Source organism: Triticum urartu, chromosome 7 (genome assembly GCF_003073215.2).
Source record: "Triticum urartu cultivar G1812 chromosome 7, Tu2.1, whole genome shotgun sequence".
Lineage (NCBI taxonomy): Eukaryota > Viridiplantae > Streptophyta > Magnoliopsida > Poales > Poaceae > Triticum > Triticum urartu.
The window spans coordinates 657,056,806-657,083,060 of NC_053028.1; the positions used below are offsets into that span (position 1 = coordinate 657,056,806).

The 26,255-nt window shown below is 42.7% G+C and overlaps 3 long non-coding RNA genes and 2 other non-coding genes across 5 annotated transcripts; 3 read left to right on the plus strand and 2 right to left on the minus strand.

Moving 5' to 3' along the window:
- The first annotated feature begins 585 nt into the window (after positions 1-585).
- LOC125524702 lies at positions 586-5,500 on the plus strand. The gene is made up of 3 exons (XR_007290920.1): positions 586-1,263; positions 1,361-1,866; positions 5,118-5,500. It is a non-coding gene; the product is annotated as an uncharacterized LOC125524702 (long non-coding RNA).
- A 6,143-nt stretch (positions 5,501-11,643) lies between these two features.
- On the plus strand, positions 11,644-12,691 carry LOC125523793. The gene is made up of 3 exons (XR_007290421.1): positions 11,644-11,752; positions 11,854-12,407; positions 12,559-12,691. It is a non-coding gene; the product is annotated as an uncharacterized LOC125523793 (long non-coding RNA).
- Positions 12,692-15,269: 2,578 nt separating this feature from the next.
- On the plus strand, positions 15,270-16,577 carry LOC125522319. The gene is made up of 2 exons (XR_007289720.1): positions 15,270-15,489; positions 15,587-16,577. It is a non-coding gene; the product is annotated as an uncharacterized LOC125522319 (long non-coding RNA).
- Positions 16,578-23,383: 6,806 nt separating this feature from the next.
- Positions 23,384-23,455, minus strand: TRNAP-UGG. The gene has a single exon. It is a non-coding gene; the product is annotated as a tRNA-Pro (tRNA).
- A 939-nt stretch (positions 23,456-24,394) lies between these two features.
- TRNAP-AGG lies at positions 24,395-24,466 on the minus strand. The gene has a single exon. It is a non-coding gene; the product is annotated as a tRNA-Pro (tRNA).
- Positions 24,467-26,255: the final 1,789 nt, after the last annotated feature.

A 26,255-nucleotide genomic window follows, 5' to 3' on the forward strand; every position in this document is an offset into this window, starting at 1 on the left:
AGTAAAGAGCAAACTATGAGGCAGCTACAGTTCAAATTTGACCCGCTTCCTCCTGAATCGGCGGAAATTTGTCTTTTTCACCACCGGTGGATCAAATCTTTTTACACCCAACCATTTGGTCAATTGTGAATTAAATATGGCCTAGTATTTTAGAAAAATGATTTGGTCCAATTTTGCAACAATTATTTGGTAGGTTCTTCACAAAAAACCTCATTTGGGGCACTCGAAAAATGGAAAATGATTTTTTTGTCCAAAGAAAATGAAAATTTTCTTAGGCAACATTGTTTGCCAATCTAAGATGTAAACTTGTGAAAAGTATGATATCATTTGAACAAATATTTGGTAGGTCTTTTGCAAAAAAACTCATTTTAAGCACTGAAAAGTGAAAAGTGGTTTTTTCTAAAAAAACTTATCTTTGATGTCGACCAATTTAGATGGTTATAAGGTCTTCGAATTGTTTGTTGCGTTCTAATTGGTCCATGGGCATATCACGCGGATCATGGATTATACACTGTCGATGCTCGAGGATCCGACGGTAGTCATCAACCCTTCCACACCACCCCTAGCTCTGTTCTTGTGGTCATTTTGCATCCACCCCCACCTCCTTTTTCCCAATCCATCCATCTATTCCAGATCGAGAGAAAGCTCGTCTCTTTCCTTCCTCTGGCTCCCTCCAGATCGAGAAAGAGATCGCCGCCGCCACCTCCCTCTAGCGGAGCTCGCCGCCGTCCATGGCCTCCCCCACGCCCTCCTGCTCCGCCCGCTCCTCCTCCCTCCACGCCTCCCGCGCGCCATTGCCGATTTCCCAAACCAGACCGCCTCCCTGGTTCATTCATTCCTCCCCTCCCACCCACCCGCCACGGCACCGCCATCCAACTTGCCGATGACCTTACGCATCGCCGCCGGCCTCCGCTCACTCCCCTCCCACACGCCTGCCGCCCCAACCTCTCCACCTCCCCTTCTCCCCCTACCCCTAGTAGCACCCAGGCCCAACAGCACATGTGGCGGCCAGATCCAAGATCCAGCAAGCCAGCCTGTGCCTCACTAGAGGCGCACACGCAGAGTGAGGTGGGCTTCCCGCGTGCACACGCCATGGACCTCCGTCACGGGACGCCAACGCGTCTCGTCTGCCCGGCCGCGTCACCAGATGATTGCCTGCTTGCTCCCTGCTGACGCCATCCCGTGCTTGGGACGCCGCGCCCTACCACGCCCCGACGTCCCTCCTCCCTCTCTCCTGCATCGGCCCCATCGTCCGTCCCCGAGGTACCCCGCCCGACGACCCCAGTCAGTTCTCTTCTCCGTGGCTGGTTCAGCGTGACGCGTTCCTGACATTTTTTCTCTCCTCTCTGTGGTTGGGCAGATGGAGAGGGTGCTCAAGGATGATGCCATCCAGGAGAAGGGCGAACGGACCTGGGTTGTAACCAGCCCCCTCCCATCTGATCTGCTTGTTTTCCTTCTTGGTCTGACTGGGTCGGTTCGTTCGTCCGTTGGTTGGATGGCGCTGCTGCAACTGTGTGCAATTAGTATATAGTGATCTCACTTAGACTGCAAAATCCATATCTTTGCCTGATCTTTGTATAGGTGGTATGACTATAACTGAACCATATGTTCTGTTTTATCATATATAACTGAACCGTGAGTTTGTTTCATATTTTAAACCTACATGAAAGGAAGTGTGCTTGTTGACGATGGTTATTGTTGCTGAATCCATATCCTGGTTCAGACTTATATTTTGCTATTCTTAGGTGGCGGGCTTATACGGCATCGCGAGCAGGAGGGCCATGAGGGGTTTGCTGCTCTTCTCCTAGGGCGACCAAGAGGTCCTGCCCCGAGCTCAAGCACGTCCACGCCGACCCACCACGACAGGTAGCATCTCCATCTCCCTCTCATCTTCCTCTGCTCTCTCTTGCTGCTCCGAATTATACATGTTTGCAAAGAGATGTCCCTATTTTCCTCAGTACTATGCACTGCTATAATTATGTGGTTGTCTTTGTGTGCATCTTATTTTGAAACCAAGTGAGACACCTCCATCCCCTACATCTTGACGATCCCTCATGTGTTGCTCTCACTACCTCCTGCCCCTAGATTTCCAATTGCCTTTGTTGCCTGCTCACTTAATTAATTAAGTGATCAACATCATTTCTATGTAGATATGCAACTCTTGAGTATATTGTCCTTATATGCCCCTTTCATACCATTCCCACTCAAATCAAAGCTTGTGCACTACTAGGAAAAGGCCTACTATTGGCGCACCAGTTTTGCGCCATTAGTATCACGCCACTAGTATTTTTTACTAATGGCGCATCACTGGTGCGCCATTAGTATACCAGATACTAATGGCGCACCAGTAGTGCGCCATTAGTATGCCTAGAGGTGCGCCATTACTATCTGACTTAGTAATGGCGCACCACATAGAAGTGCGCCATTAGTAATAAAGAAATTCAAACTTTTTTTTCATTTTTTAAAAAAATCATTTTTTTTCATTTTTTTAAAAAAAATTCAATTTTTTTAATTTTTTTTCTTAATCTCAGGTCACTATGGCTTAATCTCGAGTCAATATGCTTAATCTCAGGTCAAATCGCACTCTGTGGTTTTTAAAAAAATCATTTTTTTTCATTTTTTTTTAAAAAAAAAATCAATTTTTTTATTTTTTTTTTTTAATCTTAGGTCACTATGGCTTAATCTCGAGTCAATATGCTTAATCTCAGGTCAAATCGCACTCTGTGGTCAAACTTTCCAAAAGGTCACCCATCCTCACACTACTCCAGCCCAAGCACGCTTAACTTCATAGTTCTATCCAACCCCAGCACCACCTCAGTTCACAGGCACTTGTTGATATATCTATCATATCAATCCTATTAAACCTTGCTGATGTCTAGGACTTTGTTCATGTTCATGAGTATGATGAAATTTTGAAAAAAATATTTCAAACTTCCCGATCATATTACGTATCATATTTTGAAAAATAATTCAATTTTTTTTCAAAACCAATTTTTTTCTGTTACTAGTGGCGCACCTAGCATAGGGTGCGCCACTAGTAAGTTTGAATTTTTTTGCCTCCGGATCTTAGAAGCCCCGTAACTTTTTTTCTGTTAGGTTTTTGGGGATTTTGAAAATGTTTAACGGGGCTCCCCCTGTTAAATTCGGATGTAACTTTTCGAGTAGATGATTTTTCATATAAAAAAAATTTCATCCGAGTTCGTACGCAAAAGTGATGCCCATTTTACAAATTCTCGAGAGATTTCGCAAATAAAGTCGGAATTCATATTTGTAAATTTTCACAACAACTAGACCACATATCATATGGAAAACTTATTTTTTTTTTGACATTTCCATCATTTATTTATTTTTTTAAACTAAAAAGGCAGTCCACGGGGGGGGGGGGGGGGGGGGGGGGGGGGGGGGGTGCATTCGGTGGAAGTGCTGGCCAAGTTACTAATGGCGCACCGTGGGAGTGGTGCACCATTACTAGTTTTTACACTCCCACGGTGCGCCATTAGTAGTTTTGAAAAAAAAATTAAAAAAAATTGTTACTAATGGCGCACCATGGATGTGGTGCGCTATTAGTATTTGGACACTAATGGCGCACCAACACATGGTGCGCCATTAGTATATACTAATGGGCACCACATGTCTGGTGCGCCATTAGTGTCATTTCCATCTATAGCCCTTTTCCTAATAGTGGTGTATGCACTTGATATTTGCAATGAGACTTGAGAGAACTTCTGTATGCACTGAAGTTTTCTCTAATATAGAATTTTCAAATAATATTGAGTGGACATATAGAAGAAAGCTTGTGTATGCACTGAAGTCTCAAAACATGTCACCACTTGTAGATGTCTACGTGCTGCCACCTCCACTTTTATCCCAGCTTTTTGTGCTCACAGCTGTGGCATGTTATATCGGCCAATGCTATCATGATAGGAACCTATATGAACACAAGTTTTTGTATATACCCTTTTTGCATCCGAGTTTTGTAGCGACATCACAGAACCCTGTGGACAAGATCTGAGACAGTTTAGGTAGATGATTCTTGTTATATGACTGCTTTCACATATGCAAATTCTGCATGTGCACATTTTCTGAGATGGCTGAAACGCACGCCAGGTCCTGCCTGTGCCTAGGGGCTTTGAATTTCGTGTTTGGTACTGCATACTGATACTGGGACGTGGGCGGTTGTGTTTTAGGATTTGTAGATTTGTTTCTTCCCTAGCGTTGCTGTATGCTGGAAAACATTGTTAGGGCTTGCAGGTTTTTTATTGCTGTACGCTGTTGGTCAGCTCTGTACTTGTTATAAGACTTCTTAGAGATTTCAATATGTGTTGCACATGTATCTATAGATGTATTTAAGAGTGTAGGTTTACTCATTTTTCTTCGTATGTAGTCCGCATTGGAATCTCTAAAAAGACTTATATTTAGGAGTAATATATAATACATACGTGTTTATCTAAAAGCAGGAATGGCTCAGAATCTGATCGGCTATTTGTCAAGGAGTACTGCTGCATATCAACAAGAAGTACGTAGGGCTATTTGACCGACTCACTTCCTAGCCATAGTAGCCAGTGCTTAGCTCTTTATGGTGGTCGTTGCTTCGTTGAATTGCTTGGTGTTGCTGTAGCCATAGTAGCCAGTGCTACTGTTTCCACAATCGATGCTTATTGAAAGATCATGACTAGTACTGTGACATATGCTCGGTGACTAAAAATATGTTGATTTATAAAAAATCAGTAAAGCAGAACTTCTTAAATATTGCATGCTGATGTAAACTGAAATGTGCAGCGCAATATATTACCAGAAGCAGACTGGCCATGGACTCAATCATTCTTTGTGATTACAGTTTGACTGTATCTCCAATGCACTCAATCATTCTTTGTGATTACAGTTTGACTGTATCTCCAGCATTGACAAATACCATTGCTTGTTCAAATATATACTGGAGTTGCTTGTTCAAATTTATATTGGAGTTGCTTGTTCAACATTGATAAAATGTCATTGCTTGTTTAAGGACTCCACTAAACTGGATTGTAAAATATTCATTTTGTTGCTAGTGTCCATTTAGCAGTTTTTTTACTATGTTCCTACCAAGATGATTCAGCCATTTATTTGTTTTCCTGCAGCGAAGTGCGGCTGGACGACTGAGGCTGCTATTCTGCCTTGATCTGCACACAAAGAGTTCCTAGACCTAACTTGAAGCAAGGATACCTGCGGCTGCAAGCCAACAATATCTGAAGACGGGTGCTGCTTGTCTATGTTCTCAGCATAACTATAGGCTGCCATGTCTTCCCCACATTCCTTTTCGCTTTCTGTAATGCTAACTTGACAGTCAGCCTATAGTTATGCGAAGAACATCGGCAAGCAGCACCTGTCTTCAGACATATGATAACCCACAAGTATAAGGGATCGCAACAGCTTTCGAGGGTAGAGTATTAAACCCAAATTTATTGATTCGACACAAGGGGAGCCAAAGAATATTCTCAAGTATTAGCAGCTGAGTTCTCAATTCAACCACACCTGGAAACTTAGTATCTGCAGCAAAGTGTTTAGTAGCAAAGTAATATGATAGTGGTGGTAGCGGCAAAAAAAGTAAAGACAGCAAAAGTAATATTTTTGGTATTTTGTATTGATTGTAACAGTAGCAGCGGGAAAGTAAATAAGCGAGAACCAGTATATGGAAAATTCGTAGGCACCGGATCAATGATGGATAATTATGCCGGATGCGGTTCATCATGTAACAGTCATAACATAGGGTGATACAGAACTAGTTCCAATTCATCAATGTAATGTAGGCATGTATTCCGTATATAGTCATACGTACTTATGGAAAAGAACTTGCATGACATCTTTTGTCCTACCCTCCCGTGGCAGCGGGGTCCTATTGGAAACTTAGGGATCGCGAAGTCGTCGCTGCCAGCAGTCGCGCGCTGCGCTCCCCAAAAACTTGACCGCCCCTCTCCCGTACAGGATCACGAGAGGCGGGATTCCGGAGGCCTGCTGTCCCTTCTCGCGGTGCACGCCGGAAGGAGGGATGGAGAAGACTTGCTTGGCGGCGCAATGATCTGGAACGGTGGTGAGAAACCATACGAAGCGGCGGTGGCTAGGGTAGACGTCTCCCTGACTATATAGTGCGGGACGGGTAGGTCGTGGGAGTAAACCCCGCGTCCGAGTTGTCACGATCCAAAAGAATCGGAAACGGTTCAGTAATTAACGCGTCCGTTAATTATTAATTAATGACTCATTAATTTTTCCATGCAACAAAAATATAGACAACGTGCATAGCTCTGTCCTCGGCTCGGCTCAATCCCGCAACCCGCGGCGCGTCGTGACGAGGCGTGGCATGGCGAGCGAGGAGGAGCGCGCGTGTAGGTCTCCTCTTCTCATGCTCATACAAGTGGTAGAAGATCTCACCTTATAAAGAGGTGCAACTCTCTCTCAACTTCCGGGGTGGGACTAAACTTTAGCCTCACTCACTCCACTCACATGTGTGCATGAATGGGCCAAGAGAATTTCAGAATTTTAGTTGGGCTTTGGGCCAAAGGCCTACTAGCAAAATTCCAACAATCCCCCATAAAGTCTCATTGGCACATCTCATCATTTAGTTCCAAAACATTGTTTTATATATCGGTGCTTAGTGGAGACTGTGAAGTTGAACTTTCACTTAGAAATTTATGCTACACTAGATCACAACTTGAATAGTGGATTATGCCTTGAACTACAAGTTTTCTGTGAAACTAGTTTCACACAAATTCTTGACCGATACTGGGCTGCCGCAAGGCTTCCCCGCGGGTGGAGCGTATATGTCATACTCCAGGGCCTTTCATGAATTTATTAGAGAACACCCAATTCTCACAGACTGCGATGTTAACAGTCAAATTCATATAGGTGTGTTCCTCAGAAGATGTTCTGCATGACAACATCTCTGCTTACCCGAATAAGCCACTTGGAACACATTAAGATAAGTATCAACCTGCCATGCAGATCAGGAGAGTATTGCATCTTCACGGAGTGGGATAATTAATATAGGGATACTCTCCTCCCAGCTGACCAACAGTTTGTCTCCCACATCTACTTCGCGGGATCTCCGATCACATAGAGTGGGTTACCACTATGGACAACTCATGCGGTGGGTCTCAAACCCATCTCCATCGATGCATTATCTATCACATTACGTGATAGACCCTTTGTGAAGGGATCTGCCAAGTTTTTCGACATTTGGATATAATCCAACATAATAACTCCGGAGTTCCTCAATTTTCTGACAGATTTTAGTCTTCTCTTCACATACCTTGAGGACTTCATATTGTCCTTAGAACTGTTTATCTTGACGATCACAGTTTGATTATCACAGTTCATCAGGATAGGGGGTATTGGTTTTTCAACCATAGGTAAGTCCATCAAGAGTTCACGAAGCCACTCTGCTTCAACAGTGGCAGTGTATAATGCTGTGAGTTCTGCTTTCATAGTTGACCTCGTTAAGATGGTCTGCTTGCATGCAAGACTTCCAGGAAACAGCGCCACCACCAAGTGTAAAAACATAACCACTTGTGGCCTTAATCTCATCAGCATCAGATATCCAGTTTGAGTCACTATAACCCTCCAGTACCCTTGAATACCCGGTGTAGTGAATCTCATAGCTCGCGGTGCCTTTCAAATAGCGCATAACTCTCTCAAGCGCATGCCAATGATCATCTCCCGGTTTTGACACAAACCGACTCAGCTTGCTCATAACAAAAGAGATGTCAGGCCTCGTGGCACTCGCCAAATACATAAGCGAGCCAATAATCTGAGAATACCTCAGTTGATCTCTAGCAATCCGTCGATTCTTTCGAAGCAACACACTAGCATCATATGGAGTTGGAGAAGGCGTGCAGTCGCTATACCCAAAACGACTCAAGACCTTTTCCACATAATGAGACTGAAGCAGTGTGATCCCACCATTCTCATCTCTCAACAGCTTGATGTTTAAGATAACATCAGCTACTCCTAGATCCTTCATCTCAAAACAGCGAGATAAGAAATCCTTAACCTCCTTGATTAAATCAAGTTTGGTTCCAAAGATGAATACGTCATCGACATACAGACAAAGAATAACTCCTTCGCCCCCACCATAGCGATAGTACACGCACTTGTCACCATCGTTTACTACAAAGCCGGCAGCAGTTAATGTTCTTTCGAACTTCTCATGCCACTCCTTAGGAGCTTGTTTAAGGCCATATAAAGACTTTAATAACTTGCACACCTTTCCTTCCTGACCAGGTACTACAAAACCATCTGGCTGATCCATGTAAATTTCCTCCTTCAACTCTCCATTGAGGAAAGCCGTCTTAACGTCCATTTGATGAACGAGAAGACCATGTGAGGCAGCCAGTGATAGTAGAACCCGAATTATGGTCAGTCTAGCCACGGGTGAGTAAGTATCAAAGAAGTCTTCACCTTCTTTCTGGGTATAACCCTTGGCCACAAGCCGTGCCTTGTACTTTTCAATCGTACCATCAGGTCTAAGCTTCTTCTTGAACACCCACTTACATCCTAGAGGTTTGCACCCATAAGGACGGTCAGTGATCTCCCAGGTACCGTTAGCTAAGATGGAATCCATATCTCTACGTACAGCTTCCTTCCAGTAGTCAGCATCAGGAGATGCATAGGCTTCTGAAATACTCCTGGGTGTGTCATCCACGAGGTACACAATGAAATCATCACCAAAAGACTTTGCAGTCCTCTGTCTCTTACTCCTCACAGGAGTTCCATTGTTACCCTCAACAGGATTCTCAACGTGTTCCATCGCAATGGTGGGTTCAGGAATTACAGTGAATTCCTCACTAGATGGAGTAGGTATCTCCTGATTTGATGAACTCGACATATCCTTCATAGGAAATATGTCCTCAAAGAAAGTTGCATCATTTGATTCCATAATCGTACCAACATGCATGTCGGATACCTCAGATTTTATTATCAAAAATCTATAGTCGATGCTATGAAAAGCATAGCCCAGAAGAACACAATCCACGGTTTTTGGTCCAAGCTTGCGCTTCTTGGGAATTGGTATATTGACTTTCGCCAAACAACCCCAAGTACGTAGGTAAGAGAGTTTCAACCTTTTCCTTTCCCATTCCTCAAATGGAGTCATGGTCTTATGCTTTGTGGGAACTCGGCTTAGGACATGACACACAGTCATTAGCGCCTCCCCCCACCATTCCTTGGATATACCCGAAGTGTCTAACATGGTGTTAACCATATCAGTTAGAGTTCGGTTCTTTCTTTCGGCTACCCCATTTTACTGGGGTGAGTAGGGAGGCGTCCTCTCCTGGATTATACCATGTTCCGCACAAAATAGATCAAATTCATTGGAAAAATACTCTCCACCACAATCAGACCTAAGCCGTTTAATTTTTCGATCAAGTTGGTTCTCTGCCTCAGCTTTATAGTTTTTAAAGAAAGTCAAAGCCTCATCTTTTGATTTTAGAAGATACACATAACAATATCTAGTGGAGTCATCAATCAACGTCATGAAGTATCTCTTTCCACCTTTTGTCAACACAGCATTCATCTCACAAAGATCAGAATGTATAAGCTCTAGTGGCGCCAAGTCTCTTGCCTCTGCAGTCTTATGGGACTTGCGAGGTTGCTTAGCTTGCACACATACTTGGCACTTGGAGCCTTTGACAGTAGAGATTTTCGGAATTAAATTCATATTGGCTAACCGCGTCATGCAACCAAAGTTAATATGACAGAGTCGTGAATGCCAAATATCAGACTCATTATTGTGGCAAAGATTATTAATAACTTTAGTGCAAATATCTGACAAAGATAGGCGGAACAAGCCTCCGCACTCATAGCCCTTTCCAACAAATTGTCCACACTTAGAAATTACAAATTTATTGGATTCGAAAACCAACTTAAAACCATCTCGACATAAACGGGAACCGCTAACGAGATTTTTATTGATGGATGGCACATGATGAACGTTCTTCAGACGCACAGTCTTCCCTGAAGTAAACTTCAGATCGACCGTACCAACACCTCGAACGATGGCATGTGACCCGTTCCCCATCAGCACGGGTGAAGTCCCTGTTGCCTAGTAAGAAGAAAACATGGAGGCGTCGGCACAAACATGTACATTGGCACCAGTGTCAATTAACCAATCAGGGGATTGAAATACTGAAATGATGATAGGAAAAATACCATACCCTGATTCCTTCATATCAGTATCACCGATGACAACATTAGCGGACTTGCCGCTCTTCTCATGTTCGCGCTCCTCAAAGCGGTTAGGACACTTCGGAGCCCAGTGATTAGGATCACCGCAGACATGACAAAGTCCCTTCCCCTTCTTATGAGAATTCTTCTTGAAGTTGGTAGAATGTGATGGCTTGTTCTTTGTATCAAACTTGCCTTTGCCCTGAGTTTTGTTCTTATTGTTTTTGAACTTGTTGGGCTGAGAGTTCTTCTTCTGTACCATGTGGGCACTAGAACCTCCCTTAGCAACTCGAGCACGTGTGTCCTTTGCTCTCGCCTTCTCTTCAACATAAAGAGTACCAATGAGATCCGCAACGGAAAACTCATGTCTCTTATGTTTCAGGGAAGTAGCAAAATTGTTCCACGAAGGTGGAAGCTTGGCAATGATGCCTCCGGCAACAAATTTGTTCGGCAACACACACTTGAAGTACTCAAGTTCTTTTGCGAGCGACTGTATCTCATGAGCCTGCTGTACAACAGGGCGCTCATCAGTCATCTTGTAGTCATAGAATTGCTCCATGACGTACAACTCGCTGCCAGCGTCCGAGGCACCAAACTTGGCCTCGAGCGCAGCCCACATGTCCTTGCCGTTGTCAAACGATATATACGAATCCACAATGGAGTCATCAAGAACACTCAGAAGAGCGCCTTTAAAGAGGGTATCGATTTTCTCAAAAGCTTCCAGCTATGCTGAATTAAGATCGCCCTCAGGCTTGCCCTTGGTGGCATCGTAGCAGCCCATGGTCTGAAACCAGTAGACTGCTCTCGTGCGCCACCTCTTATATTGCGCCCCCTTAAAGGCAAGCGGCTTCAGATGCGCAGCAAAACCACTCGGAGTAAATTGCCTATAATCAGGTTTTTGGATTGTTGGAAATATGAGCAAATTACTACGAGATTTAATTCGAATAAACAGAAGATAAATCATGACCACAGCAGCAGAGATTAAACTAATCATGCGAACTAGCATAGCAGATGAACATATCACATCTAGGGCACATACTAGAAGCATGAATTCTACCCTTCTCGCGGTGCACGCCGGAAGGAGGGATGGAGAAGACTTGCTTGGCGGCGCGAACGGTGGTGAGAAACCATATGAAGCGGCGGCGGCTAGGGTAGACAACGTGCATAGCTCTGTCCTCGGCTCGGCTCAATCCCGCAACCCGCGGCGCGGCGAGCGAGGAGGAGGAGCGCGCGTGTAGGTCTCCTCTTCTCATGCTCATACAAGTGGTAGAAGAGCTCACCTTATAAAGAGGTGCAACTCTCTCTCAACTTTCGGGGTGGGACTAAACTTCAGCCTCACTCACTCCACTCACATGTGTGCATGAATAAGCCAAGAGAATTTCAGAATTTTAGTTGGGCTTTGGGCCAAAGGCCTACTAGCAAAATTCCAACATGCGGTTGGTGCGCGCGGGTCAGAGGATGGACGAGCTCTTGTCCTTCATAATCCACTCCTAGACTGTTTCGTGGTGGCCGCGCTCCGTCCGACGTTTGCCCTCCATCATCCACTCCTTCCTCAATGGTAAGTCTCCTCTTCTTCTTAATCACCACCTCTTTGCCATGTACCTCCCACCGCATGTGCTCCTGTGCACCTCCATCCAAGTGTATTCAGTTTTTATTCAGATTTTGTGATAGGGACCATGGCGATCGGACTTGCGGGCGACGCGACTACAGGACGTAATTGAGCATATGCTATATTGGAATCGAAGAGGACCTAATGGGGAATATGTAGAGGCGCCCATCGGGCTAGGGGAGGCTCTGCAGCGGCCGAATCAGTCAGAGGCGATCGTCGGGCAGAGGGGCGAAGTTGTGGTCGATGGCGTCATCTCGGCGCTCTTCTTCTCAAATGCTTCCGCGGAGAGACACTGCGAGGCCTGGTGATGCTTGTGGACACGAAGGCGCGGCAATTCTTCGGCGGTGCTCACACGGACGATTAACGGCGGCTACGGCTGTGCACTCGGGCGAGCTTGAGATCGAGCGCTAGAGGAGAGGGAGAGAGCTCCAGAGCAACGGGAAAGTGAGAGGGGGTGCAGGGCATCTCCCAGACGAGCGGATGGGGACGAGGACGTGGGGGACAGCGCTAAGCAGGAGGTGGCAGCAGGGTGAGCCCGCGCAACACGCCTCTGCCTACAGGCATATGTTCAAGAAGACCTGGCCGTGGGCTGGCTTGGCTTCAGGTATGTTTTTGGTTTTCTTTCTTTTTCTTTTCTTCTCTGTTTTTTATTTATTTGCCACTGTTCTAAATTCAAAACTGAAATCAAACCAGTGCCAAATCTTCTGTGAATTAGCTGGGCTAACTAAACATCACATAAATGGTTGTGGATATAGGTGATTGCTCACAACATTGGCCTAGGGTGACAAGACGTTAGGTTATTGCTCCCTACATTACAGTCTTTGGCCAAAGGGAATCCACGACTTGCTCTAAGGTTTGTGATAGTAAGGGAGGTGTTTGCTCTTCAAAGTTCAAAATGAGTAGCGTCCTATCATAAATGAGCTTTAGCTCACACTTAAGAAGTCGTCCAGTTATTACTTTATGTCTTGATCATAACAATTATTTCTACCGAAAGCATATGGTCTCAAATTGATATTGCAAATGGTACTACAAAATCATATCCATTTTCCCCAAGATCACAGGTTGTATCCTGTTTAGCATGTAACAAGGCAATGCTGATTTCTAATTTCAGTTATCTATGCTTGTAGCCATTAGTTGTATCAAAGCGGCATTTGCAACTCTCCTTCTTGATGGAAATAATTAGTGCCGCCCGCTGGAGCATATGGAATTGCCGTCCCTCTTGCAAGTGTTCTGTTTCAATCTGTAAATGAATGGAGAAGTACCAATTAATGGCTACTGAATAAACTACATCAGTTGGAAAGACACTAACTAGAAAGAAAACATGCATAGGAAGAGGTTAAAGGAAGAGGTTATTTTATTTTCTTCTAACTATGGAATGGTGTACGGAAAAGTCATCTTTCCGGTATTTATATTTTGGAATGTCCTCTTATTTGTTATTGTACTGTCCGTCCTATCAAGTAGCTGCTCGTGATCGACGTGCTTACTATTACTATTGTTGTCGTCGTGTCTATCACAGATCACGGGTTGCAAGTTTGAGTACCTTCTCAAATTATGCAACTGAATCTATCTACTCTAAGTCTGCAACCTAGAACTAACATCTTAATCTGGCCTACTACCTGTACAATGACCAGGAATTTAATGGTGCACAACCTATCCATTTTTTTATTTCTTGGTGATATTGAGAAAAATGGAAAGGAATAGGCGGTATTTTCAAGTGAAACAACTATGCGAGTGAGTGCTCAAAAAAGGATGGACGCAGGGCATGGTGAACTGCTTGCTTGAGGTATTATACAATACTGTTGCATTTCGAAATGGTATGACTCTTTGTATTGTTTTTCTTAAATTGAAGAAGCATGTTGCTTCCTCGAGTAGGGTCTACTGTCGCCATTGATGGAAGGATTGCCACATAGGCATGGAAACCTCGAAACAGGTAATACAAAAAAACTTGTCTAGCTCCACAACTGCTTCTATGTACATCTATAGATGCGTGCATTCGCCTTTCCTGTTGATGTAACAGTATACATGTAATTTTTTTGTCAATACTGTTGGGAGATCGTGTTCTGAAATTTTTGTGCAACATTCAATTTGACTCGTGATGTTTTCTAGAGAAAATATGTACTTATGTGTTTTGGTCTTTTTATAAAGCCCTGATGATTTCCTGGTGGTGTACTTTTTGTACAGATCAGATCCAACAATGTGTATGCATGGAGCAGTGACTCTTTATTTTCCACTTCATTTGCTTTTTTATGGGTACACTTGGTATGCTAAGGTAATGCTAATTAGCTTTAATTCATACAGTCCGAGGATTAGTGAATCATGATGAAATGTTGTGCTTTATGCTACAAGAAAAACTAACTGTTTGCCTCCTAATGAAATGCTGTGCTTTTATGGTATAGCGAAAACTACTTCCAGATGTCGAAGAATCATTCAGTACATCATCTCAATATGGAATGTCATCTTAAAAAATGGAACTGTATCTTTTTTGGGCGACAGTATACGCTAGAACAAGCGCCTGAAGCGGGCAGCCGGGCTAGACTGGAGGTTTGTGCATAACCCCTAAAACTAATTGATTTTAATTCGCTTGATACATGTCCTTTTAGTTTTGTTCTTTTCTTCAATGAGTTCTTTTGTATTCTTGTCAATTTCGATCCAGAAACTAACATCTGGACAACAATTGATATCATCTACCGTATAAGAAGTTGTGTGATTGAATCAAGTTGTAGAGGAAAATCACCATTTTCTGCTGACGTTCAGGTTCCTTGACACACTACAGCACATGTTCTACAGCAACAATGCCGGGCACGAGGCACTGGTGAAGATGTGCGCAGACGAGCACATGCAGCAGTGGAAAGTGCTCCACGGCGGTCGCCGTGTCGTCGGGTACATCGGTATACAGCTTCTCCTTCTGCAGAGTTCTCCTCTCCTTGTTGACATGTGCTCTGCTTGACTAGCGTAGATGCACTAAGCAGCTTTTTTCATTTGGGGTGATTCCCAGGGCTCCCAAGCTACTGAGGTAGTACACAATTTTGATGCTTTAGATTTCTATCTATGTAGCCTACATCTTAGCATTATGTATGTGTAGTCTCCGAGAGTAAGAAATATATTGTCCGGTTCAGTCACGTGGTGTGTATTGGTGTTTAGAATTCAGGCATGTACTCATTGATACTGAAATTGAAATCTGAAAGGCTGGTGGAGGACGGTGTGGAGAGTGTCGCCGAATGTGGGTCTGTCCGGCTGTCACTACTGCTGGAGTTGCAGCGCCGGTACACGGAGATCAACAGGAAGGTGGCCATCGCCAGGACCCGCTTGAGCCTCATGCAGGAGGACATGTACGTACTAACATAAACAAGATGACAGATAAGTTCTCTGCTCTTCAGCTCAAAGTGACGGAGGTGAATGCGTTGTTCACCATGAAGCAGAATCACTCCTCCAAAGATGAACTAATTAATTTACATTGTCTTCTTTTTGTAGTTTATTCATGCCAAGTTCAACGGCCCTCTGAACTTATCTACGAAAGCAGTTTCTGAACTCTAAGCTTGTGTGACTATCGCTGAAGTGATCTATTGTGGTAACTCCTTTTGAATCTCCCAGACCTGTTAGGACAGCAAGGACAAGTGCACGATGGTGCGCCGAAGCATCACGGTGAACATGGTAATGTCAGGTTGTTGATGGAGCGATACAAATTGGTAATCGATTTTATTGAGAGTTAGTATTGTACATAATTTTCTTTATAAGATGTACCGCTGTTATCCTGATAGAGATTACGCCCATTTGATACCTTAGGTTTGAAGGCCGGGTACTACTACGCCGCCAATATTGCGCGCAAACATTATTGAGTACTGATGGTGAGATTTTCCATTTCTTTATCTTTTGTCCTTTTAATCAAGAACAATATTGAGATCTTACATGGTTGTCCAAATTTCGCAACAAGAATAAGAATGAGAGGCATGTTACAGGTAGTTTTATCCTGAGAATTGGTCACCATTCTGTAACCTTAATACAAACATATAACTTGTGACATATCCATGCATATATGTGCTTTGCAAATCGACTGACCTTTTTTTGTCTTCTGTGAATAGATGTTGAATGACTTCCTAATTTTTCTTTCAATGGTGCATAGTTCAACTTTTTCTTCATTTGCTATCTTTAGATTCTTCAAAGCAATTAAATTTCTCAGTTGCACCTGAGATAAACCTACAATCTAGAGCACATGGAAACCATAGATCATTTTTTCGATTGCTTATGCAAAGTTAAGTAATGGCTTTCAGAAGTATTTAAACATCATTTCTTTTATATGGATGTCTACCTTTCCAAAAGAATTGATATTCTATCTGGTGTAATTCATGATCAATTGATGTATCAAACATAATATAGGACGCAAAAACAGAGTGTATGAGCATGCAGTATAATTGGTGAGACTAGGAGAATGTACTGACAAGTGACTTCCTTGCGTGTCCTTGATGCTGCTTCCTTGACTCACACATTAGTTCTCTTAATATGTATCATACTCGATTTGATTGGCAGGCTTCAGGTAATTTGTATTCGTGTGGTAAGAATCAATTGCACCACTTTCTTGATGCAATCACATCAATGGACCTGACTGCTACAAATTACATCACGAACTATGTGCTACTTTATCAATTGTAGTTTCTTTGTTCAGTTAGTTCTCTGAAACAAAACCACTTCAACTCTCGATGTGTATGTTTCTCGGCAAAATTTGTTGTAATACTAATCTTCCAGAGATTATTGTAATAAATAACTATATTTAGTATCTTATCTCATTAGTGGGTTAATCCTATAGAACAACTAATAAGGAGATTTCTTAGTAGTACTGTATATGTTTGGAGCAGTAAGATAATTTTTTTCCTATATGACTTTCTTTCTCTTGCCTTTCATGATTTCGCTATCCCCTCCATTTTTTTAGGTTCCAAAGTTTGACCGTAGCTAGCTTGATTTGGATACATTTCATGTTAGGACTTAAACTTTGGCTTGGAGGCATTGAGCTTTGGCTCTAACTAGCTTTGTTACTTGGTATACCTCTGTCAGCGTTCAGGTAAAAAGTATCTACCACATTGTTTAATGTGGGGTTTACTCCGGTGCCAAGTGTACTCCGGTGCCAAGTTTACTTGGTAGGATTTAATTAGTGATCTTACTTCTGTTACTTCTTGGTGAATATGAAATATATGGCGTTTTCATGCAAGCAGGAGCCGGGTAGTTGTGGAGCTGGTCGTGCGAAAGACGGTCGGCGAGCGCAGGCTGGATGGGAAGGTGATGTGTGCGACGGCGACCATGCCAGCGGGTAGGGCAGGATTGACCGTGGCCATCATGATGTTTCCGAGGGAGAGCGAGGCATCCGCCATCGCGTAGCTAAAGAAGTCGAAGCCCCAGGCGAGGTTGGCCACCGTTGCCGGTGTGAAAGGTGACAGACCTAAAGGCCTAAAGGCTGGTGACAGGTTCGCCGCCGTCGCTCCTTCTTTGAACTTGGTGGGGACGTGGAAGAAGAGCGGTGGCGTCGTGAAGAGCTCGACGCCTGCTGCCGCGACCACGATCATGATCATGACCATTGTGTTGGTAATAAAGATACTAATTGTTTACATATCCCTCAACTTCGGAAACATTAGATAAATATCCAACTTATTATTGAAAAATATTGATTCAAGATAAATGGAACCTTTCCTATATACAATGAGCTTCGCAAACATTAGATACATATCCAACTTATTATTGAAAACTTTTGATTCAAGATAAATGGAACCATTCCCATACACAATGAGCTTATTGTTGAAGGTTGCGTTGATTGCGCTATTATTGCTGAAATAAGAGGCTTATGAATTTGGTAATCTTTGTGTACCTTGTAATAGTGCCTGTCAATCTTTATGTACCTTGTAATAGTGACACATGGATGCATGAAGTTGAGTGATACTCCCTCCGTTAAGAAATATAAGAGCGTTTACATCACTTATATTTCTTTAGAGGGACTACTAATACTATTAAAAAATAGACAATCTATATGCAGTTATGAGTTCTTGGATGGCGAGCGATTAGGATGGTTAAGGAGATATGAAGATTGCCGAGAAAAGTGGAAGAGAATCTATATTCTTCGTCGCATGATGAAAACCGAATGTAACTATGCTTAACCTGTATTTTTAAATTATAAGAATAATTTGATCAATGTGTTCATATTTTTATTATTCTGTGGCAATGCATGGGTATTCGGCTTTTGCCCATAGCAACGCACGGGCGTTCTATTAGTACTGTAGTAAGAACAGAACAAGGACCGAAATCGAGCAGATGAAACAGGAGACTGCAACCAAAATGTGTAACAACGGAAATGGTTTAGTTTTGGCGGGAACGACGAGGTGGGTTCGCGCCATCTTTCTTTCTCTCCTCTTTTCTGGGCTCAAATGGGTATCCATGGGCCACTGATGGGCCTGGCAACCGCGATCATTCACCCTGGCGCGATCACGATGAGCCGCCTCCGCCGCTCGCCGGCGGCCCTGATGGACGACGACGACCTCCTCGGGGAGATCCTGCTCCGCCTGCCCCCGCAGCCGTCGGCGCTCCCTCGTGCCTCCCTCGTTTGTAAGCGTTGGCGCCGCCTCGTCGCCGACCCCGCGTTCCTCCGCCGCTTCCGCGCCCACCACCGGAGGCCTCCCGTCCTCGGCTTCCTCTCCACCTTAGGGAACCCCACCTTCACCCCCGCACTCGACCCGCCGGACCGGATCCCCTCCGCGCGCTTCTCCCTGCGGCTCGAGGAAGGCGACCACTTCCAGTTCCTCGGCTGCCGCCATGGCCGCGCCCTCGCCGTCAACATGTATCCGCGGCCCTTCCTCCTGCTGTGGGACCCCGTCACCGGGGACCAGACCCGCCTGGCCGTCCCCCCCGAGCTCTACGGAGACGGGACCGTCATCTTGACCGGGGCGCTGCTTTGCTCTGCCGGCGACCAGGGACACGCGCACGGCGATTGTCGTCGCTCCGGCCATTTCCAAGTGGCTCTGATAGCCACTGTCAGAAGAAGCCATTCTCATCTTTTCGCAACCATTTACTCGTCGGCGACCAGCAAATGGGGCGAAATTATCTCAATGCCGTTCATACATTCCAGGATCAAGGCATCTACAGCTATGAAATATTTTCAACCTGTCATCACTCCCACTATCTTGATTGGGAATTCAGTCTATTGGTCGTATGTTCTTGGTGGAGCTTGCATAATTGAGTTTGATTTGGACGCGCAGAGGCTGGCATTGATAGAGCCGCCGCCAGATGCATATGCCCACGACGATACCGTTTTTGCGGTTATGCCGGCTGAAGATGGTGGCCTTGGCTTAATCGTTGTGTTGGACTTCCGTGCCCAACTATGGAAGTGGAAAGCTGGTGTTTGTCATGATGATGCGACATGGGTTCTGGGAAGGATCGTTGAACTAGACAAGCTTCTTCCTCTAGGAGCAGCAGGCAAGAGGAAGCCTCTCGCCTTAGTGGGATTCGACGAGGAAAACAATGTGACCCTTGTAAGGACATCTTGTGGCATCTTCCTGGTCCATCTCCAGTCAATGACGTTTAAGAGACTCTGCAACAGTGGCAGCGCCAGGGATATCCATATCTACAATGCATTCTCAAGTTTCTATGATGCAGGTAATACACATGACAAGGTACTAGTTTTTCATATGTTCAATCTCCTTCCAGCATGACAAGATTATAGTTTTTCATATGTTCAATGATTGCTTGCTGAAATGCCTGTAATAATCCTTGATTTCTGTAATGATTATTTTAGTACATGTCGTTTCAGTTGTTTCTTTTGCTGCCAGATGATTTTCTTTAAGAACAACAGTACTCAAGGGCGTTGTTGTAGTCTATTTAGCCATACACATAACTACATAAGTATGTGTTACGGAAGTATTCTTATGTGGATAGCTGCAGTATAATCCTTTTCAGCATCAGATTTGGTAACAGTTGGAAATCGATGATTGGTACATGGAAATTATCCATGGACCAACTTAAATGTCGTACGAGTAACTCGGTTGGCAGGCACATTTGGAACCTCAGTGCTTGTTACATTTTCTCATCGGTACTTTAATCTCATTTGATATTGCTATAACTCTAATAGGTACTTGCTTTGAGCCCTTAAATGTTTACAGATAGTTCTTGTTTTTTTGCAAGTCGAAGAGCCCTGCTTCAAGTGCTCCATTTGTACCAGTGAAAAAATAAAATGAAATAATGTCTCTTATCAGGCTATGCAATCTGAATACCGAATTACCTTACCTATGGATACTTTTTTTGTATATGACCACGTTCTAATTTTGTTCACTTTGACATAGTATGTTTGAGATAATTTCCAAAACATACTTTTGTCTTGCATAAATTGTGCTCGGGTACTATCTGTGTTAGGAGCTAGGGTTCTGCCGGTTCTAGGGCGGAGATTGTAGTGGAAGGACGGAGGAGGACGAGGCTGAGGGCGCGACGGACGGCGGCTGGGAGCCGTCCTTGCGCGGTGGAGGTGGCGGCGGCTGTGACAGGAAGGAGATGGCGCAGGGGAGGAGGAGGCTAGGGTTAGGTCTCCTGGCTCCCTAAGGAAGTCGAGCAATTATGATTGCTTCTTGCTTAATCTCAAAATGGGTCCTTACATTAGTTTATATAATCCTCCTAATGATATAATTGTGCTAAGCCCCTAACACGATAAGATAACTGGGCCAGGCCCCTAACTGCCTTGGCTGTAATATATGCCGCTCATAACAATCTGTATGTACATGCACATAATAAATTAGTAATACAGCTAGAGATCTTTTTGGTGCGTGAGACATAACAGTTGAAAATTGAAGAGTACTAATTGAGGTGGAAAGCTGAGCTTGAACCAATTTGAACGTTAAATGATGATAGACTCAATTGTCACCTTTATAAGCTTATCCAAATGAACAACTACTGCTTGTATCGATCTATTGTTAGTCTATGAACAACATTTCCATGGGTATTGTTGTGAGGTGGATGTGGAGTACCAAAATGAGTTGGTCAATTTCTGAGCACATATGAATGCCCTGTATTTGCAACTTTGTGCAATTTTTGTTTTTCTACTCCTAATCTGGTGCCAAAGCAAGTAACGTTTCCCAAGTGTAGTTTCTGAATCTAAACTGTCCTATAATCTCTTCCTTCTTGTATTGGTTACTTTTTGTCAAAATACACATTGGTTACTGACTACTTAAGTTCGTGACTAGGCAATGGTATTGGTGATGGTCATGGTGAAGGTGAAGCGGTGGACGATATATAATAATGTTTTTTTCTGGTGTTATATACATTGGTGGTAGGTATGCCCTGGTGAGTGGAAAGGCCAGGGGCATAAGATTATTTTCTCCTGAAGAATCTTGATGCTCTCCAGATATTTATCTAGGTTCATTTGCTATTTCAGGTTGGCAAGCTGCGTTGTTTTTCCTTGAGGATTCATTTTTTCTTCTTCTCATGGAAGTATTACTAGCTCTTACTGTGATTGGTAAGGCGTCCACACAAATTTTCCGGATTGATAGTAGTAACTGTATACACCTGTTCGAACAGCTAGATTCAGAAACTACACTTTGGCATTAGTCATTAATAATACTGCTGGTCATTTTGGGTTATTGTGGGCCAGATTAATTACTGCTACATAATCGAACGTGCTTATGAAGATCGTGAGGGCGTTTATTTAGCGTACACCAAATTGAATTGCTTTTCATTTTGACAGTTTGTAGTGTCTCGTCATTTTTGACATCTGTCCATTTGCACTAGTGATGTGGTGGCTCCTAGCTCGCTTGATTCTGCATAATAGCACTCGTTTGTAATAGCATTACTTTATATAATCACTTTCCAGCATAACAAAATAGCCTTTTGATATATTCAGTAATTGCTTGATGAAATGTCTGTCATAATGCTTGAGTTCTGTAATTATCATTTTAGTACATATTGTTTCAGTTGTTTCTTTTTCTGCCGGATGAATTTCTTTAATAACAACAGTACTCAAGGGTGGGTATTGTTCTTGTCTATTTAGCCATGTGCATAAGTTTGTGTTACAGAAGTATTCTTATGTGGATAGCTGCACCATGTTCCCTTTCAGGATCAGGTTTGCTAATAGTTTGAAACTGATGAGCAGTACTCCCTCTGTAAAGAAATGTAAGAGCATTTAATTATCCTTGGACCAACTTAAATGTCAAACAAGTAGCTCGGTTGGTAGTTACATCGGGTACTTTGGTGCTAGTTACAATCTCTCGTCAGTACTTTAATCTCATTTGATATTGCTATAGCTCTTAAGCTGATAATAAGTACTTGCTTTGAGCCCTTAACTTTTTAGATGGTAGTTCCTTTTTTTTTCACAAGTCGAACAGCCCTGCTGCAAGTGCTCCATTTGTACCAGTGAAAATGAAATTCACTTTAGTTTGCCTCTTGTCAGCCTTATTTAAATCTGAATGCCTAATTACCTATAGCTACTTATGTTTTTGAGGTCTGGCATGTTCCAGTTTTGTTTGCTTTGTGACATACACGGAATTTGTCTGCTTGAGATAATTTCCAGATCATACTTTTGTCTTTCGTAAATTGTGCTGGGGCACTATATGTATGCACATGCCAAATTTATTTGTTTAACTATTCCAAAATATTGTATCGGAGTGATAACTTTTCCAAGTCGATAAACAACTACGCACCGGCTGCGGCTCATCTAAACTGTGCTCCTATTGTAATCCCTTCCTTTTTGTATTGGTCGTTTTCCATTAGAATACGCATTGGTTACTGACTAGTTATATATGTTTGTCCCTAGGCAATGGCATTGGTGAAGGGCACGGTGAAGGTGAAGCACTGGATGATATATATAAGATGTTTTTTTTGGGGGGTGGGATTTACATTGCTAGTTGCTACGCCCTGGTCACCGAAAAGACCAGTGGCATAAAAGATTGTCTCCTGGAGAATTTTGATGCTCTGTGTGGATATTTATCTAGGCTGGTTCACTATTTCAGGCTGCCAGGATGCAGTGGTTTTCCTTGATGATTGCTACGTTTTTCCTTCTCATGGGAGCACATATATTAGTTCTCATTCATAAGGCGTCCACACTGATTTTCCAGGTTGCCCCATAGTATGCACCTAGATTCAGAAAATACACTTTGGCACTAGAAAATTAATAATATTGCTGCCCATTTTGGGTTTGCTGTCCGGATGGATTAATTACTGTCAGAGGATCAAACCCCGACTAGTTGAACTTCAGTGTGATTTGCTGTCGTTAGCTCTGCTTTTGAAGATCATGTGGTCATTTATTTATCATACTGAAGTTTTTTCTTGCGGGTATATCAGACTGAAGTTTTTCCTTGCGGGCATATCAGACTGAAGTTTAACTCAATTCGAAGTGAAAAGTCTGATTTGCATTGCAGCTAGCAAATCAATTGAGCTCTAACGAAGAAAACGATTACGTAGGCCTGCATTGGACAGGACAGGATATATCTGTGAATGCGATGCTACTTCACACAGTGAAATTCATGACATCTAATTCGCTAGCTAAATTGAAGAAATTGTACTAGGACTATACTGTAAATCTACTATATGTAAAAATGGTACTGTACAAAATATAAAGAGAAAAATGGGGCATTCCGAGAATCGAACTCGGGACCTCCCACACCCAAAGCGAGAATCATACCACTAGACCAAATGCCCTCTCTTTATTAATAGATTTCCAACGCCGTAAATATATATTTCATAAAATATATATTTCATGACGAATTTGGTATTGTAAAATTTTGTATGTTTTTTATAGACTTTGTCAGGCATGCAAGAGCTCATCTTTTATTAAAAAACCAAACCAAATGCATGTGTAGATAAGCACTAATAGTTGTGATTGTAACAACTTGTGCATATGTCCCTCGGTTGGCAAGTTTGCCCCTCAATTATTCCGCTGCAAAATATGGACGGACACGGCACCGTGCGCCGGTGTGAATTGATGAGACGACGATGAAGTATTACGTATAACTGAGGGGAGAAAGGCTCTTGAAAAGAAGATCTTTTTTTGTGTGGGTGTATGACATTCTTGAAAAGAAGATCGATGCCAGTCACATATGTATGTCGATCGGTATGTGTGGTGTACACTTCCTGCCAAGCAAGAAAGAGTGGACGCACTGTGATCGAAGAATCACAATTAAACTGAATGGCCTTTTCTTTCTTTTTCCTTTTTCTTTTACCAAGAATTGTGGGTTTCTTTCTCGTCGTGGCAAGAATCATAATTTGTACTGCCTCGTCGTCTCAGCTTGGTTTCTGCCTTCTGTGTCGTCGGCAGGTGCGCGCAAGAACGCTCCAGCTACTAATCCGCACATGCACACTTGCCCAAGTCGTAATGCATCTCTGAATGCAAATATTACCTCGCATAAATTGATTTTCATGGCATCTGTAAGGTATTCATTTTTTCGGTAAAAAGAACAAAAAAAAGAGGAATTCGGCAGGTGCGCGCAAGAACGCTCCAGCTACTACTCCGCACATGCACACTTGCCCAAGTCGTAATGCATCTCTGAATGCAAATATTACCTCGCACAAATTGATTTTCATGGCATCTGTAAGGAATTCATTTTTTCGGTAAAAAGAACAAAAAAAAGAGGAATAAAAGGGGCATTCCGAGAATTGAACTCGGGACCTCTCGCACCCTAAGCGAGAATCATACCACTAGACCAAATGCCCTTTGATGCTCCGTTTTCCGAAAGTAACTATTTATTCCATCGATTACTATGATATACTACATTACTACCCACACGATGATTTGAATCTTTTCTTTTTCTAGAAAACACGACGACCTGAATCTGAGATGGGAGTCAACTCTCATCTGGCCATCACGCGAGCTTCACTCACCGTGAATGACAAACAGTTCAGAAAAGTACGCCTTATAGTTTGGCGTGGAGGGAGTATGTAATATCCGTTGCTTCGTAGCCTAACAAACCTAGCCGAGTGCATGTGTAATATACGTTACTTGCGATTGGAACGATCTGTACAAGTATCCCTCGATCAGCAAGTTTGTCCATATATACACATACAATGGCGAGTTGCCATGGAATAACAAATTTTAAATGGAACCATCACTGTAATACAAAAAGGATAAGCATAGCATGCAACTTAGTGACTGTTGGGGCTTGGGGGTAAATATCGACGACATACACTTCTCTCTCAATATATACAGGCAATCACCTCACGCCAGCATGCCACTACTTGAGTTTCTTTCCTTGCCACACGTGTAATATTTATGTTTATTTAGGTAGAACGTAATTAACTTTGATTACATTCATACAAAATATCACCATTTTCAATATCATATAGCTATACGTTTGTCGGTTTTTCTCTTTATAGTTATATTTTAGCTATTCTATTCTGTATAACATTATAGTTGATGTGTTGGAAAAAAAATGTGAATTGCTGGAGTAAATATGACGTGTACACCTACAACTAAATATACCAATGTCGCCCAGCTCCCGAGCAACCCTTTCACGTCGTGATGGTGTCGCTGCCCCGGTGCCGACTCGCTCGAACTCCCTCTCCCTATGTTGCATCTCCACGAAAAAGCTTCTTATAGGGGTTGATTGTACTCGGAAATTAGTGAAGCTATAATAGATGGGAGTGCAACGTGTATGAAAAAGCTGGAGTACAAAATTATTTTTGAATTTTATGTTTTTTTTCTGACCGGGTGTTGGAGACGATATTTATTCTGAGTAGAGTGGAGTTGCTCGTTGCATGATTATGGTGTCCTTTACACGTTTCGACCGCTCGTGTTGGTTGTGTGAGAACCCATTCAGAGTTCCTATTCCACACTGAAACCTTGAAATTGCTTATATACCATGCGGCCCACGAAGCTCTCGCTCGCTTAGCTCGGCTTCCTGCCCCATTGCTCTCTTAGTTTTTTCTTTCACTCGCTCCAGTGCAAGCTTAGGAAAAAGTGAGCTATAATTTTTCTTATTGTTGAAATTTTGTTAAATCAAAAGATCTTAATGGATTTTTACAAATGTTCATGAATTTAAAAATATTTGTGGATCCCAAACATTGTTCACGAAATTGGGGAAAAAAGGTTCACAATTTAACACAGACTTAAAATTTTTCATAAAATTTTAAAATATTAATGAATTTTAGAAAATGTTCAAATTTTCATGTCCAAAATGTGAAAAAAGAAAATAAAAAAATTTAAAACAAGGAAATGAAAAAAACCAGGAAAATAAATGATAGGAAAAAAGAAGGAGAAATAACCAAAATATGAAAAAAACATGTATTTGAAAAAGTTCGATTTTTTTAAAAGTTCATAAATTTTGAAAGAAGTCACAAATTTGAAAATAGTTCATGGATTACTCATCAATTTTGAAAAATGTTCACAAATTTGAAAAAAAGGTTTACTAGTTGAAGAAAAGTTCACAAAATTTAAAAAGGAAAAGAAAAAATAAATAGAAGTAGAAAAGTAAAAAGTAGAAGAAAAACTGGGCAAACAAAAAAC